Below are 7,402 nucleotides of genomic sequence, written 5' to 3' on the forward strand. Positions count from 1 at the left end.
GGGTGCGGAACGGCGACAGCGCCGGGGCCTCCGGCTGCGGTGCCGAAAGCCTCTCGGCACCCCCCGGCAGCCGGTGCCGGTCGGCCGGGTCTTCTCCCCGGCCCAGTGTCCGGCCCGACCCGGCGCTGCCCGCTCCCCCCCGGCCGGCAGGGATGTAAGCAAAGCCCTCGCATTACCGCTGCTGAAAGCATCTGATTTTTTCAAAAATAAACCCGTTTTGTTCTTAAAAACATACCAGCTCTATTTAACGTTAATGTCCTGATTTTTATCGTCTCTTTTATCCAAACTACATGAGGCCAGTTTGCACCACCAAAGAAGGCCGAACGTACGCAAAAAAGAAATCCTGTGCTAAATCCACTTTTCATGGTCATAAGGCCATAGTTGGTCGAACATTAAGAATGAAATTTCACATTTTCAGAGTGGCTTCTGCTGAGCTCCAGTCAATTTGCAGAGCGTCATGTTAGCTTCATCTCCATTAAACTTTTCGTCATAAATTCACATTTAAACTCTGTTTTAAAGAATTCTATCAATTCAAAACTTAATAATTTATATGAATTAATGGCAATGACAGTATTCACATTACATATGAAAATACATTACTATCAATACGTCATAATTGTTTCTAGAGAGTATAAATATAGAAGTCTGCTATACGGCCCCTCCCATTAAAATATCTTTCACATTCAGGGATTATTCCCCAGCCTTGCCTTTAGTCTGTATTTTATCACATACTAAGACTAGAACATGCAGTTTTACTTAAAAGCCCACTTTTCCATTTCATGTGGTGACAAGAGGTTATTCCTGGTGGTGCAGTGGGAGAGGGACAATACATCTCCCTTGGCAGATGGGAGAGAGAGAGAGGAAGGATCACCTCCGACTGAGAATTTCTATTTCCTAACTCTGAATATTTCTAAGCCTGAGAAGACATAGCAGCAGGATAAAAGCCCCATGCACATGTAGGCTGAAGACTAGAAGGTTCCTAGCAACCACAGGACTGTTGCTCTGGAGCAGTCTCCAAAGAGGAGCCAAGAGCCCAGACAGCTTTAGGGTAGGGCTCAACCAGCTTCTCAACGGCTACTTTGGAGCGTCAGGACAGGCTCAGCAGCTCCCTTGAACTTCTGTGACTGTGTTATTACTTGCCAGCCCCCTGCTTGTTACAGTACATGTGGCTGATATAGTCATGTAGAATTTGCCTGGAAGTGTTTATTTAAGGGTAAATATTTCATTGTGATTAAGATTTAGCTATGTTTTCCCTCAAAACAAGAATTAAAATCCCTTGTTATGTGTGAAGAATGTGCTGCTTCCAGCTCTCAGGCTCAGAGGTAGGAATTATCAATGGGATCTTTCAATATTTACAGAAAGGAGGAAATAAAACATTTAAGGCTTCAGTTGAGTAAAAAAAAGCATTCACTGCTGGGAGTTATGCAATTAGTGTAGCAAAGTAATAAGAAAATCAGCTCAAAGATTAAAAACTGATTACCATTTAATTACTTACAACTAAGTGACCTCTATTGCATTTATTTCTCAAAACAAATCTAACCAAACCAGGGTTTGCTTGAGGGCCCAAAGCAGCACCATTTCAGAGATGCAATCTAGTTTTCTCCCTGTTGTGCTGAACATTATCCAGACCAGCTTCAAACCATGTCTGTCCCCTACACCTCCAGTGCTGCAGGAGGAAATTACACCCGCTGTGGAAGGCTGGCAGTCGGGCCTGCAGGTTACTCACACACAGAAGGTGTCAGCGCTGACCATGTATCAATGCACCAACTTCCACTATCAATAAAACCAGACAGTGTTTCAACTAATAATTACCAGACATTACAGGATTATAACTGCTAGGGCTGTGAATAGTGAAGTTTGTGTGGAGACACAAGCTAATAATTGCATATCCCTGTCATGGTCCATATCAAACACTCAAAGAATCTAAAAAAGGTCAAGAAACCATTTTAAGTCTCCAGAACACTTTAATATGTCAATAAAACAAGCAACACTCACGTACCAGTGTGCAAATCAAACGTTTTCAGTGTATGGCCTCCTCTGACAGGGAAATGACCAGACACTGGAAGCATGCAGAGCGGCACTGGCTGTGCCTCTTGCAGCTGAGAAACACCCAAGGGATAAGGACATTGGTGGTTTATGAAGCTCAGCAAACTGAAAGTGACTTTGAGAAAACCATACTGTAGTTACAAGTCTGGCCTGCTGCTTTTTAAAAAAGTGCTGTCCTTGCTACACAGTAGCATTTCCTAGCTAACATTCCTAAGGAAAAAATATTTTGCCTCCATCCAAACGTTTTCTTCAAAGAAATTTCCAGTTTTCTTTTTTTATTAAATGAGAAAAATATTCAAAAAACCTTTTAATATTAGACAGGCACTTCTATTAAAATGGCCAATCTACTTTCTTTTGTCAAAACCTAATGAATGGAACATTTCAATTAGCTGTTCACTTACCCCTAGCCCTGCAGATGCTAAACCTTTATGGCTTGTCCTTCTTTCCTGTCCAGTGCAGTCACAGCACAGATTGGGCTGTCACAGAAAAGCATTTGGCTCTGCAGGAAGCATGACTTCAGTAAAAGCAAAGGGAGGTCAAGGTTTCATAGACAACTTTGCAAACAAAGTGCAAAAACAACCAACAAGTTACCTGCACTGGGGTATGACTTGACCCATTCATTTCAGGGCACCCTAACTCATCTGTCCAAGCACAGCACCTTTTCTGTCAACCTTGGCTTGCTGCATTTCACAGCACATAATAAAAGAGAGGCAGTATCAAACCATATCTGAGAACTAATCCAAAGTAATACTGAGAGTCCTATAAATATCAGAATTTAAGCATCTGGAACTCAGTTCATACCCCAAATGCTTCTGGACTTCATGAGGGAGAGAAAAGTCCCAAGAGTCTAAGACTAAGACATGATCAAACTCAACATCTGTTCAATGCATTCATCATATCATGTCACATGGACAGAGTTTATTTTGAGGGTGGAGCTTAACAGAAGTCCCCCACATAATTTTTCTCCCTGGTTCTCTCCCTGTGTATAGTTATCCTTTTACAGCATCAGCCACACATATTTAATTGTGATAGTAGCTAAATATAAAGCTTGGCAATCCACTTAAAAGCATCAGGATTATTACTCTGAGCTCTCACAGAAGCAATAGCAGCTGGTGCTGAGAAGTTAAGGGAATAAACACTGCCAACTCAAGTCCCTCTTTTTTCAGCAAAGGAATAAAACTCACAAACAAGCGAAAGTTTAGCTGCTTAGCAAATACTTTCTCCTTCAAAACTGCTTTGAGCTGGAGAAAGGTAGCAGTGGCAGCTGCTGGCTGAAAAGTAGAGCTAAGGACTGGCAGGTCAGATGGCACAGAAACAAGCACACATCCATACTGACGCTCCCAAGATGAGAGTCTCCTGCTGATACACCTGCAAATACACCTCTGAGACACTCGGTATCGCCAAGCTGTGTGAGTAGAAACTCTGCTGAGCCCCACAGAAGCCTCAGGACTTGGGTCCACCCTACCCTCTTTTTCACTGCTACCTTGAGTCTGGAAGAGAATAAACCCTGCCTTGCAACAGGCCATCGTGGCTTGACTGTCTCCTCCTGCCAGAAACCTCCTTTGTCACAGCTAACCAGTTATGTGATAACAGCCGTGGCCCCATAGCCCTTGCTGCATGTGCAGAGGATCACAGGAGCGTGCTGGGGACGGAACGGCTCGGGGAGCTCAGCAGGAGTGGGGCACTCACCATGAAGCAAGGCGGCTTCTCATTTATTTGAAGAGGTAGCACAGAGACATAAGCTGGGACAGCCACTGACAGATCATCCATAACAAATCATCTCTGAGCTGACAGGGGCTTCGGAGCTGCAGCTGCTCTTGTTGTCGCTGGAAGGAATAAAGTTCTACACAGCTGGCTGCAGCTGGGAGTCCTGACCCTCACAGCAGCAACAAGAAAGACTCATCACCCTCTCTTTGTATCTTTGGAGATGAACTTTCCCTGAATCTGTCCTGTTTTGATGTAAGGACAAGAAAGTAAAATAAGATTTATAATCTCTTTTGATCAAAATTTAAGAAGAATCTCTTGTGAGGTGATTTCAAGGATGACAAAGAGGAAACCCTAATCGCACCTGATTCACACTCTTGTGTATGTCTTAATATGGCTGGGAAGCGCTTCTCGACTGTCATGTCAAAAGCAACGGGAAGATGGAAATGGCCTAATTGGGAGCATGAATAGGTTGCCTATCCTATATATAAATTAACATTTTAATAGGGTGTTCCAGTGTTATTACTGGCTTTCAAATGCCAACTATAATTACTAGTGGCATATATTAGCTTAAATATCCCACTGGTATTAAAAGGAATATTTGTAAGGGAAATAAAAACTCAGCTACTTGTGACATCTAGAAAACAACTTACGAAGACTTAAGAGTAACTGCAAGTTTTTAAATGCTGCTTACTTTTTGTATTTTGTTTCCCTTAGCCAATGAAACAGACCACCACCTTTCCAGTTCTCACAAAGCATACTGGTACAAATGTACTTTAGAGAAAATTTTAAACACAATGTTAAAAACACATAGCTATATTTTTCTAAGAAGTTTCATAATGTTTGAAAAAACACATGTGATGTCATATCCTGACAGTTTTATTGTATCTTTTTTAAGTTCAATATCTTTGTTTTAAGATGCCTACTACCCTTCGTTTGAAAGTCAGGTCTCTCATGGCATATAATCTCATCTCTCAAGAATATTTAAGATTGACTAATATTCATGCAAATTATATCACCTCAGACTAAATATGTATGGTGGGTTGACCCCGGATGGGCAGCCAAGCTCCCACTCAACCACTTGTTCACTCCCCTACCCTGCCCTGCAACTGGCTGGACAGAGGAGAAAATAAAAAGAATAAGAGCGAAAAAAGCAACATGGGTAGAGAAAAAGGGAGATCACTTGCTAGTTACTGCTGGGGGCAATCCAGACTTTACTCAGGTAATTTAACTTATTGCCAGTTGAGGTAAATATTTGAGTACTGATTTAGATTCTGGGAAACAAAACCCACACATTTATACACATAAGGAAACCACCTTTTCTCCATCTTTCTCAGGCCTACCTTCATCCAAGCACCTCTCCTGCCAATCCCCCACACTGATTATCACTGCACCCAGTCCCTTCAGTGATGCAGCGGGGGGTGATCAGGACACAGAGGTTTCTCTCCGCTGCTCCTTCCTTCTGAATCTTTTCCTACATTCTGGCGTGGATCCTCCACAAGCTGCTGACTCTTTCGGGGTGTACCTGCTCCGTCACAGACTTATTCATAAGTTGCAGTCCCTCCAGGGGGTGTGCGTGTCCTCCACAGGCCGCACAGTCCCTTGGCAGTGGTGGGGTGCCTGCCCCGCCATGGAGCACCTCCTCTGACCTCGGTGTTCCCCTGCTGGTTTTCATCCTTTTTGATCCTTTCTCCTGCTTCTCTCCTTTCTTAAATATTTTTCCACAGAGGCATCACCAGCTTTGCTGATGGGCTGAGCTGTGTCCTGTGCTGGGTCCATTTTGGAGCTGGATGAAACCATCTGTGTCCAACACAGGGCAGCTGCAGCCTTTTCCCACAGAGGCCACTCCTGCAGCCCCCCCTGACAGCACCTGGGCACCTGCACCCCATACAGTATGTCATTATTCAGGTAGAAGACTTCATAATACTTTTCCATTATTTATAATACTTCTGTTCTGAACTGTTTTCTGTACATCTCAAGGGAAGCAATTAAAATTAACATGGAAATAGTGAAAAGTGCCAGACATTTTGGAAAACTTCTCTCCTTTTAGAAGCAGCTTATTGCCTACATACACAGTCACGCATACATTCATGGTAAGAACCTTTAAATACTGTTAAATTTAACTAGACCCATGCAGTATTACCAGGGTCTTATTCTGTGCTTGGAATCTCCTTTTTCCAGCCAGTCATTTCTGGTCTGAACCACAAAGCTGAATACCCAGTTATAAATAGCATGGCTTTTTTTTTTTTTTTTTTCAAAGTAATAGAAAAAACATAGATAATGTAGGTTTTTCAGCACGTGTTTGCAGCCCACTAGAGTGAATTAGCTCTTGCTTGCACAAACAAACGTGTTTCCTACTCAACCATTTGCAGGACTCAGGCAGCCTACTTTTAAGCTCCTGGGCCTGGGTACATGTGTGGCTAAATCAGGAGCCCACAGAGACTCCTCCCTCATCCTCAGGCCCTCACTTCTCCCTTTGTAGGAAAGCAAGAAACCTGAGTATGCAGACGGATATGGAGCAGGAGCATCCTCCAGCCAGATCATCATCTGGCTGATGGGGGCACCAAGACCTTGGCAAATACTGACCTATGCCTGTGGAGCCAATTTGCCTTTGGTCATTGCATGTTTCACACATTTACCTCTACATCTATCCAAATGCATTTAACTAAAGCAGTCTTGATTGGAACACTTCACAACTTCTTTGAGCTTGTTCTATCATTGATAATTTTCATCATTAAATGTGCCTTGCTTCTTTTCGTACTTGGCTTCAGCCTCCAGTCATTAGTGCTTGTTGTGCCTTTCCCTGCTAAATTAAAGTGTCTTTTGATACCAGTATTTTATTTAAGTTTTTTAAGATAGTGAGAATTATTTAATTATGCTCTTCTCTGAAATAAGCTAAACAGACAAATCTCTTGCTGTGAGGCATTTTCTTCAGTTTTTGAATTTCATAGCTTTTCAAAACTCTCCCTTCTTCCAAGATAGTTTAAAAAGCTGGACAGCAGAAGCAGACCCAGTATTTTATCAGGTGAAGTCACTTCCCTCCTTCCACTGCCCTACTTACCAATCTGAGGATTATACTAGCTCTTTTTGCAAGATCTCAGGATTGCTAACATACTACATTGAGATGCTTGTCTGCCCTGACCTGTGCCTCCAAATCTGCAGCTTTCAGAGCTAAATTACTGATTTTGAAGATATGTCCACATTCCTTGCTCCTAAATGCAAAACTTCCTATTTGCCTATATTAAAAATACATTTTGTCTGTAATGCTACACTGTCTTGTCCTCAGTGCTATTTGAGGTTAGTGCTTTCTGGCGGTTTTGTGCCATGTCCAGATTTGTTCAACCACAGTCCTGTATTTTCTTTCGAGTCCTGTTTACTGTCAGATCTAGTACCTTTCTCTGCAGAATCCTATCAGAAACACTCTACTAAGTGATGATTCCACATCGCAGGCTACGTTGTGAGATCTCTAGGTTCATTTGTAATCCAATTAAAGCACACCTCATTCACGTTAGTTATTGTTAATTGCTTTATTGGAACCCCAGGCAGTATTCCATCAAATGCCCCACGAATGAAATTTTATCTATAGATTGAGGTAATAGCCTCAAATAATGGTGTCAAAGGACACAGAGGGATACAATCTGTTTTTTCTGTA

The sequence above is a fragment of the Athene cunicularia genome, assembly GCF_003259725.1.
Source record: "Athene cunicularia isolate RWA chromosome 3 unlocalized genomic scaffold, athCun1 chr3_part1, whole genome shotgun sequence".
NCBI classification, from domain to species: domain Eukaryota; kingdom Metazoa; phylum Chordata; class Aves; order Strigiformes; family Strigidae; genus Athene; species Athene cunicularia.